General features: G+C 30.1%; 1 protein-coding gene across 1 annotated transcript in view; it reads right to left on the bottom strand.

The window, feature by feature from the left end:
• LOC140040179 (CUGBP Elav-like family member 2) overlaps positions 1 to 12,710 on the bottom strand; it is a 111,033-nt gene that overhangs the window by 83,653 nt on the left and 14,670 nt on the right. The window contains exon 2 of the mRNA XM_072085909.1: positions 5,305 to 5,606. The gene's annotated coding sequence lies outside the window, so the exon portion shown is untranslated. The remainder of the gene's footprint in view (positions 1 to 5,304; positions 5,607 to 12,710) is intronic.

Below are 12,710 nucleotides of genomic sequence, written 5' to 3'. Positions count from 1 at the left end.
ATCATAATTTAACATAAAACGTACATTTAAGACAAGGAATGACATGGTTTAATGTTTTTAAAGTGATATCTATGTATTATTTTCCAAAAAACGTCCAAATTGCAGGGAAGGGGTCTTTAAGATTATACTACCCTTCTTACAATACCTCCTACAACCAGCAGAACATCAATTGATAAGTGTTTGTACGTTTATAAATCCACCTAAGCATCAACACCAATGTTTTTTTTATTATCAAGAGAGAGTTGACTGTATATATAATAAACATTTTTTACTTACCGGCTGACAATGATAATACATAAAGAAACTTTGATACAGCACAATAACTTAACAAAAAGGTCGAAAAATAATTGTTGGGAGAAAAAAAAAAGCAGTTTCCCACAGGTTTGTTACTTGTTATATCGCTTTAGAAAGTCGTCAAAACTAAAATGTCATCAAAATCTGTAACCTTTGAGACAAGATTAAATACTCATTATTTAATACTATGGAGCCAGTTGAAGGATTACTAGAAAGACTCGATGTGATAAAAAAAACCATCTTAAGTTGCATCTAATGTACTTTCACATGCATTAAAAAAAACTAGACTGGATACTTTCAACAATTTATTGTCAATTTCATTTTAAAATTTTGATTAGCAATATTGCTAATCAAACTGAAATTAAGTGTAGTTACATAGTTTTCTAATTTATATTTTTGCTGCAGAGTTTATTGTGTAGCAGAAGGTAGTTTTGTATAACTTTTTGCTACACTGGCAAAATTACTTTCTAATCTACTAAAATTCATTAGGAAAACATACATTTTAAAAATAAAGTTTTAAAACAAGATTAATGGAGAAGTCTGTTTAGCAGAAGTAGCAAAAATACATACATTGCAGTTATTTTTTTACATATACCGTCTTAATTTGTTGAAAGTTTTAACTGAATTTCATTACGTTTTTTCTACAGTATATCACAAATTTCAACAAAAGAAGAAGAAGGGAATACTTTAATGGAAAATAAAAAACAGTCTATGTGCATTTACGTCATTTGAGATGATTTGATGATGACTAATTGGTTATTAATGTTATTGTCTTTCTTTATAAACATAAATCTTTCATTCTCATTTGGTCTTTGTGAACAAAGACTAAGACACTACTTGTCTTATCCCCATGGTGGCCATTGTCTAATATGCAAATAATAACAAATTGAATATAATACCAAATTATTTTGTCATGCTATAATATTATTACAGTATTATTACTGTAAAATATAACTTTTCATACTACAATAATGACAGAGAAATTAATAAGAAATATAAAATATTACCAAAAAATCTTTAGGTTATTTTTTCATAATTATTTTAAAATATTTTTTAAATGAACAACTTATAGTATCTTTTTATCTTGAGATTCATCATCTAAACTCTTAATTTTTTTAAATTTAATGAAGATAAATCTACAACTAGTTTCTTTAATTCCATCTTTGGCAAAATGTAGTAAGTGATGCAAAATGCTTTTAACAATGCTTGGAAACATGATAGATGATGAACCACTAACCTAGAAGTAGAAGTATGCAAACTTAGAAGACTACCATCAGACAACGCAATATTGGATGAGCTTTAAACTGGTTTGTTAGCTTAGCAAATATGTGAAAAAAAATTGTATAAGATGATCCCCATAAAATGTTTGCAGCCCCAGGCTAGATAAATGTCTTCAGTTTACAAATATGCACTCATTAAACTTGTCGTACGGTAAATTTAAGCTCAGGCAGTAGCAGACTTAACAGCAGGGTATGTTGGGGTATAAAAGAAGGGAGAGACGAAACAGCTGACCAAGCTATTCCTGCAACATTCTCTTGGTTCTCGTATCTAAAGTGTTGTCATTGTTGCTTCACTTTACAGTATGTAACAATTTGAAATTATAAATTGTTTTGCTTAATAGAAAAAAAATATTATTACTATTAATTTGCATCATTTTTAATGGATATCGATTTTTTTTCTCACTAAACCTAAAATATTCAATACAAGGATTTTACTGTATGTTAAAAATGAAAATATTCAATAAAGTATTTCTTTTCATAAATAGAATAAATTACATATAAATTATTATCAAATAATATTTAGAATACAAAAAGATAAATTTATATTTACATGTATATCAAGTCTTAATTTTGGATACCAAACAATATAGATATAAAGTTACTTATTATAAATAAAACATATTTAGTGAAACAGAATTTTTCAACAATTCTGATGAAAAATAGATAAAATAACATAAACATAAAACATTCATCATATTGAAATGAAATTGTAATGACGAAAAAAACAAGAACAAAAACGCCGATTTTTCGAACATATTTCCCAAATGAAAGGTTTCCATTACAAGAAAAAAGAATAAAATATAAACTTCATGACACTTGAAACTGGCTATTATTATTTTCAAAATAATACAGTAATACATTGAGATCATTGTAGCATCTAATGACTTTATAATGAAAGAAAAAAAAGCTAATAACTAATAAAAAATGGTTCGAAAAAGAATAAATTCTAGAATAACAAATGGCGAAACTAATCAAAATGGTAATAAGAAAGTTTTGTAAAGAAAAAAACTCTATTTCATCTCGATTGAACTTGAAGCCGGTTGAGCTTGTTGTAGAAATAACACATTACTTTGAAGCGAGTTGCAATGCTGCATGGTAATCCAATATAAAAACACTTGAAAAACATGAATTTTGAAAAAATTGTCATTCTCAATATCTTGTACTTTTATAATTTGTTGCAAGGGCAAGTATACAGTGACCTTATCTGAAATCTTGCTTATGGAAATATTGAAATAAAATATCACATTTTATTAAACACTTGACATTTGTATAAACCATTAGCACTTCGGTATAGATTATACTATGAATAGAGATGAGTTCATTTCTTCAGGTTTGACTTTCAACTTGCTCATTTTTCAGAAAATAAACATACAGATTCTGTTCTGACTGATATTCATTCTATAAAATAATTTTTTAATAATAATTTTCTTTCGATAAACCTCTAAATACAAGCCTGAACAGCCTTCTTATATGTCAGAGATTCCTTCCTATGCCATCCAAGCCACCATGGTAGGCATAGACTAAGAGCGTAAGCTACTATAAACAGTAATGAGAGTTATTTTGTATGTGGACAGAACAGCTAACATAAAAGGATGAGTCAATCAAACCATTTAGCCTCAAAATGGCACAATTCTTTATCTCAGGCTCAACATGAATACAATTTCTTCCCAACAGACCATTTCATCAACTCAACTACATTCTCTTTTTCATAGTTACTTTACTGTACTAGCCATCACTATTTGGATACAGCATACTCAACAACACACACAAGGATTTACAATATTGAAGAAAAAAAACAACCTTTTTTAAAGGTGAACACATTTCCTTCTAGTATCTGTCTAGCTGAAGATGTTACGAATTAAAGGCGACATTTTGTTTGAACTCAGTAACGTAATATTCAACAGTGACAAATGTACTTAAATCCAGGTAAAATATTTATACCTAGTGTGATTGATGGAGTGGATGTTGGCCCGAATACTAGGCGCCAGAAAAAACAGTACTCAATATTGTCGCCATTGATTAGATTCAACAAGATTTTCTTCACCAAGAATTTTAGATGTTTTACACTATTCAGAAACAAGCGCTTAAAAATGCTATTTTTTGGACTTTTAAATTAATGATTATGATACTTTTGTTGTTTGCCAAGTAATTTTAGGAGGTTTTTCTAAAAATCGTGCCTAAATATACAAGCTCTTAAAATGAATAGGTATGGAAACCATACAAATTTATGTGTATCTACGATTGCAAAAAAAGAAATTAGAAATCGTGTCAGTTTTTATGTAAATTTTCATCCACACAAGTGGTTCCCTACTCATGACGTAAATTAGTAGTATAGTAATAGAGCTGTAGCTTGAGTTGTGAAGTGGTAGCTTGGTGGTTACTTCCATTCCCAGTCAATCCTGATTTACAGTAATACCATGGTTTTAACTCATGACTATACTACCTGAAGCTTTAAAAGCACGAAATAGTAAATATAAACCAAATAGTATAGTACATGATGCTGCTGTTTATTTGCTAAAGGATGTCTCAGCAAAATTATAACTGACGTATCTTTACTTTTTAGTATCCTTTTACAAGATTCAGAAATAGTATCGCACAAATTATAATATTACTATCATTGTTAACAGAAAGTAGTAAACAGTATCAAAATGTTTAACATAATGCTTTCGGCTATAGAGCACCTCCTGTGTTAAAGTTACCTGTTCTGTATGGTCTATTTACATATTTATACACGTACTGTACTCTTTTGTAGAGTTATTGTAGTCGTGGTTGGGTGTTACCAAGTACTCAAATTGGGATATTATGATTTTGGTAAGGTCAGGATCGAATCAGGATTTGTTTATCAATATATTTAAAATTGATTTGATCTACCTCTATGACATGATTCGCTAATTCTAATGTTCTAGACTTAAGAACAACAAAGAAATTCTATAGAACTTATTGTAAAGGCTGGGTAATTTGTTTAGCAGTACCTTTAATGAATTCACTTGTATCCTGCTTCTAGTAAAAGATGGTATAGTACTAAGTACATTAGAAGAAAATCTGTTAAATTACTCTATTATTCATCAACATACACATCTATCCCAATTGTCGATAAGATCCTTGTAGGATATGCTGTTTTTTGGAAATAATACAGTATTTGTTTGGAATAAAACAAATGTAAGACATAACATATTTCGTACTAGAAGTACAGTGTGTTACTGTTACTGAATACTCCTCCTTCTTCCAAGTTGTGATAGTGAGTGTACAGTACATGTCCATACACTAAGCGAAAATGTGATTGCCAGGAATCTGTCCACATTCAAAATGTATATTTTAATATGACTCAGTCACTGATTAACTGTCATACAGGCATAATACAGTTCATTATACTGTAGTAGTGGCGTAATATAATTGATGCGTTTTCAATTTATCAACATTCGATCAATCAGTCAAAAGAGAGTGCTCAAATTACACCCCTTCTTTATTCAACAATGATCTAGATAACCAATTTAAAGAACCATTTTAATAAATTTAATTACAATTTGGAAAAGAATACGGATGTATCGAATTACAACATCTATTACCGGTACAATGCAGTACATCCCAGGGGTTAGTATCATAGGTACTAAATGCATTTCATAAACTGGTGTTTGAATTTAATCAGACACAAATTGGATAAGCTAATCAATTATAATGGTAATTAATTTGATCTTTGTAGGCTAATCAAGTATAATATAAAAAATCCTACCTTTGGATGAGTACACAGTTCAGAAAAAAACCATTAAGCAGTATTCTCCCGCTTTATAGAGACAAACACAACACAGAAAATGTCCACCTCAGCTTGATTCCGCTGAATATCTGATAAGATCTTTAAACATAGGCCTCTTTATTTCAACTAGTCTCTTAATATCAGTACGCGGACTTCCTTTAATTCTGCTTGGTTATTGCTACTGAATATAAATACTTCAGCTACTGTAGCCTGGCCTGACTTTTCCGGTTGATATTTTATTCATTCACGGCGTTACACACGGCAAAACAGTGCTGACATTCCTAAAATACAGAATAAATAGATTGTAAATGAACTTGCAGTCTCTACACGGTCATTCAAGCACAAAACGTGGTATGTAAGAATCTCTGCAGTATAGTAAGCATCAGTGATTTCACTTGTGTAGGTAAATATAGTGGAATTAACCATTCAGTAGTTTAGGTAGACTTGACCAGGTTTGTCATATAGCAGCATTACAATTGGGAGTTGAAGGATAATTTATACTGTTGGAATAGAAGGCGTTTTCATCAACAACACAGCTGATGTGTGAAATGAACTATAATACATATTAGACATAGCACACATCTGTACATCCATGACCCACTTTTTAATGTACTTGTCAAGTGCTATAAATTATATAATTAAGGATATTATATGGCTTAATTATATTTACTTATAATGGACTTGATGAAAACGTATTCACTTTGGTCATATCTTATGGTATTTATTATTTTAATTTTGTTAAAGATGTATTGTCTTCCAAAAACATGAAAAACGAAGATTAACTAAATCAAACTTTGAATAGCTTATTTTGTAGTTTTAATATTGTTAATCATTTCTGTAGAAAAAAAAATGAAAAAAATGTTTTCACTTATAAAATTACAAAATAAAGGATTAGATTCAACCAAGAACCCATTGGCTGACAGCCAATTTGACAAGTTTGTGTTTTCAAATGTGTCAGAAAACATTAATTGTTTTATGAATGAGGGAGCTCCTCAGGATGAGAAAGAAAGATAGTTGAAATGTACAAGATTGTCTACACAATACAGTTGTGTATAAAATAACTGTCAATCAACACTACATCCTTTGTTATTGTACATAATCCTACTATTCTCACAAAATTGTTATCTTCCAAAAAACATGATATTGATATTTTTCAGAAATCTTGTAGAATTTCACATTATGAAGATAAAGATTGAACAACACAAAAACTGTGTTGGTTTGCTGTTGCTATATAGCTGTCTTTCTATTTTGTTTTTCACTTTAAAATTGCTGAGTTTTTCCTTTCTCATTCATGTTTTTAGATATAAAATCTATGATAATAAAAAAAATCACATATCCGATTCACAACAAAATCCTTTTTTTTTACTACTAGCCAAACTTGACACTATTGCCAAAGTAGGTAACAAAATATACTGTATGTCACCCGTACAAGACAATCACCCAGCTCCTCGATCGTAAAATTGTAATCTTGAGCCATCTCTTAGTCTTAATATATGTTAACTTTACATAGGATTTAGGCTGTCACATACAATTAGTACAATTTATCTTTTTGGAAAGAGAAATATTTTCTAAAGAACGCCAAGTTACCATTATGTTTCACAATTGTTGGAAATTTGTTGTAACATTTTGTTGAAACAATTGGCATTATAGTGAAAATCTTGTAAATTTGTCAATGTTGTAAATGGAGAGGTATTGAAAAAAATTATGAAAATAAAGTGGGAAAACAAATTTATCAAATGCATGACTAACTAACTTGAAGTTACAGATATCTTGTTAATTTTTTATTTTTTAGCCATATCATATCATCCACCATGATATACCCACAAGCATTTTGATCTTTTTTTTTCAGGGAAATATGGTAGCATCAAGTTGAACTGCCTAACTACAATGATTAAATGAAAAATTGCAGATTTTTTTTTTATTTGACCATTTTAAAAAAGAAATGAATTTAAAGACGGCATTTAATGTATAAATATTCTACCCTTTTTCTCATGAATCTCATCTTTTCTTCTTACTATCGATCAAACACATTTGAATTTAAAATTCTAAACATATAAGTTGTTGAAACATTATTTGAGTTTATAGGATTTATGATGTCACATGTAATTAAAACAAGATTTATTAGACAACATTGCATGCATAATTCTAATGACTTTAAAGTAATTGCTCAACTTTACAAACTTTTCCAAGCCTAGGATACTATCATTATGTGATAAATAAGTTGTTTTGCGTGCTAAGGTTCTCTACAGTTTTATATTTTATAAGAGTTCGAGAAAACTTGCTATTTCCAGCCAGGTAAGGTACAGGTATTTGAATGTAGAGAGACGGAGACCCCGAGAACTGAGACATAATACGAAAAGGAAGGGACTCGCCTACAGTACAATACGAAAAATAAGACCCTACTCTACGAAAATGGAGATCCTACTATACACCCGGTATTAGTTACAGTAATTCTTAAATTCTATTCCCCGATCTGTATGTATTCTTCTTTTACAAAGACACATTATTCGTCAATTTTTTTTATCTATGGAACACATCTGAATTTAGCAGTACCTCAGATGTAATGTAAAGATTAGTTGAGAAATGATTTATCTTGTCATATACAATTTCTAAACATAATTTATCAAACATTGAACATATCTAATGAAATAATCTTACATTATCCAACATAATGTATTACATCACTGACATTCATTAACAGCATATCGAGTATTACACACTATATTGCCTCATGAACAGTATAGTTATGTTGCAGTCAACCCTCACCTAATACCGAACTCACCCTCACCTAATACCGAACTCACCCTCACCTAATACCGAACTCACCCTCACCTAATACCGAACTCACCCTCACCTAATACCGAACTCACCCTCACCTAATACCGAACTCACCCTCACCAAATACCGAACTCTCTGAAAAGCAGGAACTCTCTGAAAAGCAGGAACTCTCTGAAAAGCAGAAACTCTCTGAAAAGCAGAAACTCTCTGAAAAGCAGAAACTCTCTGAAAAGCAGAAACTCTCTGAAAAGCAGAAACTCTCTGAAAAGCAGAAACTCTCTGAAAAGCAGAAACTCTCTGAAAAGCAGAAACTCTCTGAAAAGCAGAAACTCTCTGAAAAGCAGAAACTCTCTGAAAAGCAGAAACTCTATGAAAAGCAGAAACTCTCTGAAAAGCAGAAACTCTCGCAAAACCAGAAACTCTCGTAACACCAGAAACTCTCTGAAATACAGAAACTCTTGCAAAACCAGAAACTCTCGTAACACCAGAAACTCTCTGAAAACCAGAAACTTTCTCAAATCCATACTTTCTCTTGGTCCAAAGGTTTCAAATTATTTTTTTACTTATAAAAACACATTCAGAATACCACCAGACTTTTCAGAAAATCAGACATATTAGCTCAGCTGAGGAGTGTCAGTATTACTATACAATTCTTGGTCCGAAAGAGGAGGGAACAATTGTCAATCAATTGGGTGGAGGGATATTTTTATATTTTCATTTTAGGAATTGTTTTCTGTACTACTACCGTTTACAAAAAAACAAAACAGAAGTTTATTTGACATCATTAAATTGTGAAGCAGTTTTTGGAAAGGTCTAGGGTGAGTGATTTCAAAATTAAGCGTACACTTGTTTTTATACGATTTTTAGCGTGAAAATACCATCTTTTAAGTAAAGGTGCTATACATATAATTCTGTCCAACCTGCTTTAAAGGCTTTGAGATGTCATTATTATTTTTAATAGTGCTATAACTTTAAAACATAGCACATTTGTAGTTTATTCATGGTTACTTATTTAATTACAATAATAAAAAAAATACTAATAAAAGAAAAATAGTTTCATTAAAAACAGTTAAATGTAAAAATATATCATTTGAACTTGAATTTTTAAAATAAAAGAAAAACAAACAAGTCTGGAAAATGTTTTAATGTGACGTTTGCAACTAGAAAAAAATTATTAGGAAAACCTATTTATAAAATTTTAATATTTACAAATTAAATTTCACAGAGTTTCTGTTTCATGTAAACAGATCTTAAGTGGCTTCATTTCTAATTATTATAATTTAATATTGTAAACCACTTCTTTACAGCAGACTTACTTATAAATATACTTTCCTGTCTTCAGTTCAATTTAAAAATAGAAACAAATATCGCTAATAGAAAAATTGTCTTATAGGAAAACTATGAAACGTGTAATTTTCAATAGATAATCTTTTCAGCTGGTTACTGCATTTTCAATATTCATAATAATACTACGAACATCCCTAGATATGGACCTGGCTACACCTACATACAGTAGTATATGATAACCTATAATTGATAAAACCATTGAATCAACATTTTCTCTATCCAAAATTGTTTATCGCAAAAAGAGTGCTCAACGCATGGTGGCAAGGGTTTGGGAACATTATGACGCATACCTACGTGATTTGTTGTTTGTGCGTACGCATCGTGACGTTTGCTCCCAAACTCTTCCCATCATGCATTGTGCAATGATGTTCCTCACGAAATCAAGCAAATTTCGATAAACCTATTAATAAATACTTTTTAAATAAGACTAGTTCTTCAAAATGTTTTAACTAGGACTTACAGTAACTAGTGGTGGTCTATAATAAGAAGGCATGTATTCAAGGAATGGAGACATATGCAGCTTTCTGCCTATGAATCTGATATTTGTGTTTGCTATACTTTTATTCAGTTATTTTACAGTATATATAAAAATACAACTTTAAAAATGTTCAAAATACTAATTTATAAAGTTAATACAAGCCATGCATGAAATTAACCGAGCATCCATAAAAAAACAGAAATTACGATAGATATTCAACTTAATGCATAAAAATAACATTCAGGTCACAATTTGTTGAACTTATTGACTTGCGTTATAAACCCTAGGGCTTTCATTATAGTCTGGTCTGTAGGTGGATTAAAGAAACTAACGACAGCCTCGTAAAACTTTGGACGGACAGGAAACAATTAAACTAACAAGATTTCGTTCTGGGTAGAGAAGATTTAAACATTGAACACATGCAAAAGGATACTGTTTTTAAAATATTATTCTTATAAATTGTAGCTATAAACATCTGGATTCTTTTTAAATGATGCATTTGTAGCTCTGTTTGTGATTCACGTTTCGTAAGCGGTTGTTTTTGTGTTTCAATTTAAAGTAAGGGCGTGTGGCGCAGTGTGTTGGACGTTCGACTACTGATCGTGAGATCGAGGTTGGAATCCAACTCTCGCCGCATTGCTTGTATCCTTAGGCAAGATACTTTACTTACGTTTGCCTCTCTCCACCCAGGTGTATAAATGGGAATCGGGTTAGATCAAGACACAACTTTGCGCTGATTACTAGCTGCATTATGGGAGTATGTTTCCATATGTGTTTGATCCGAAAAAATGACTGGGGTAATAATGTTCAGCACATAAAGGTTTCACAACATTAGGCACTATATAATTCCAGGATATTATTACTGTATTATTATTAATCATTAAAGTGAAGCATGCATAGTCATGTATAGCAATCATGGAATGAAAGTTTTATTATTATTATTTTGTATCATCTATATTCTGATATTTCAAAGAACAAGTAGCATTAATGTATTTTTAAAGAGGAGAAGGCACAGGTGGTGAGGTCATAACCACTTAGTCTTGTAGACCTACAAATATTTTAACATAATATTTCAAGCCCAAAGCTTGCCTTTTCGTGATAGAATACCGATAATAATAGCAAAAACATAATAGCTAAAGGCTAGATCATGTCACAGCAAAGTGATATTCTACAAAATGGCCACCATTTCTGGTTTTTTTTTCAATATATTACTATTAGTAAAACCTTTTATGAAGAATCACAAAAAAACAATAATAATTTCAATATAGTATCAATAACATTTTTAGATTAACTTTATTGGGAATAAAGTGAATATTTGAAATGTTTGCATATTAGAGGATAGTTTTGAATAACCTCAAACTTGCGGGATAAAGTAAAACACCACCGCTGCAGTTACATTTTAAACAATCTATTTCGTGTGTGATGTGACACTAATTGTAATGAAGCCCACGCGTTCTTAAGTCTTAGAAATTGCTATGTCAACTGTGCAAGTTAAAATGCAGCACAACTTAACTGTAATAACTGTAAACAAAAAGGGAAAAAAGAATATTGGCTTTAATAAGACCAGACTTCTTATCCTGTTATCTCATTCAATGAACTGCTTTGGAAGTGATGTATTGACTACAATATAACCCATGGTTTGAGTCCAATACATAACCATTTGTAGAATACTGAATATTAATACAAATATTATAAAAAAAAAATAACAATTTAAAAAATCAAGAGCACTTATCAAAATTACTTTTAGTTTTTTTGTTCCTTTTTAATATTCAGTGCCATTGTCAAAATGAAAACAAGCATGTGTCATTTCATAATAATTACACTTTTTCATTCAAAGAATGCCCTATGGTATTGGGTGATTTTTCGAAGTAGACAAAATGATGTTATTGTGCCTATGGTACAATATAGTAGTGGAAGAGATTGATCCATTTCTGCTGATGAGCCGAAATCGCTTTAAAGTTCCTAACACAATGATAGAAGAAGCATTTCTCTGTGGATAAAAAATGTGAAATTCTAGCCAAAAGGCAATTTATTTTGCGACAGAATCTCTTGCATTATTCCATAAACGTAAGAAATTGTATATTTTTCTTATTAATTTGTAATCGTGACTTGTTATTGTAAAAACATATTTGGAATTTAGACAAATATCCCAACAAAGTTTCTTTATAGGCTCTGCTTTGATATATTTTATGTGATGTAACTTTTATTCAATATTTTAAGATTTAGAGAAATCTATATTGAAGTATAACATTGGCAAGAACAGAAAACACTTTGATTTTTTGATAGTTACATTTCATATTATTTTTAACAACTTTATTTTTACTCTGAATTTGATTTTGTTTTCAGATGATACAGACTCAGGAACAACATTCTTGTGAGAAAGTTTTTTTCCCAAATTATAAAAATTATTATTAACAAGAGAATTATTTTATTCTACTAAAGTCTCGTACTTGTATTACAATTTAAGAGCAAGAAATGAATAAAAATCTTGTTTTTATTGTTTATTTTATTTCATCAGTACTCAAGGCACCAATTAGAAAGTTGAACAATAAAACAAATTATAATTATAAGTTGAAAAAACAAAACAAAAATACATCAAGTACTATTATATCAACATATTGTATTAATATTATTTTAATACAAAATGAGGTAATACTGGAAGTAGTAAATGTTAAGACTTCCATTACAAGAATGGTACAGGAAGTTGTTGGGCATTATAACATCTTCATAGCTTGGTTGTGGGTTTTAAAGTTCTAAACAAACGGAAGTAATTGGCAAGTAA

This window comes from Antedon mediterranea, chromosome 2 (assembly GCF_964355755.1).
Source record: "Antedon mediterranea chromosome 2, ecAntMedi1.1, whole genome shotgun sequence".
NCBI classification, from domain to species: domain Eukaryota; kingdom Metazoa; phylum Echinodermata; class Crinoidea; order Comatulida; family Antedonidae; genus Antedon; species Antedon mediterranea.
The sequence above is the reverse complement of the archived record's forward strand: the minus strand, read 5'-3'. Positions and strand labels throughout refer to the sequence as shown.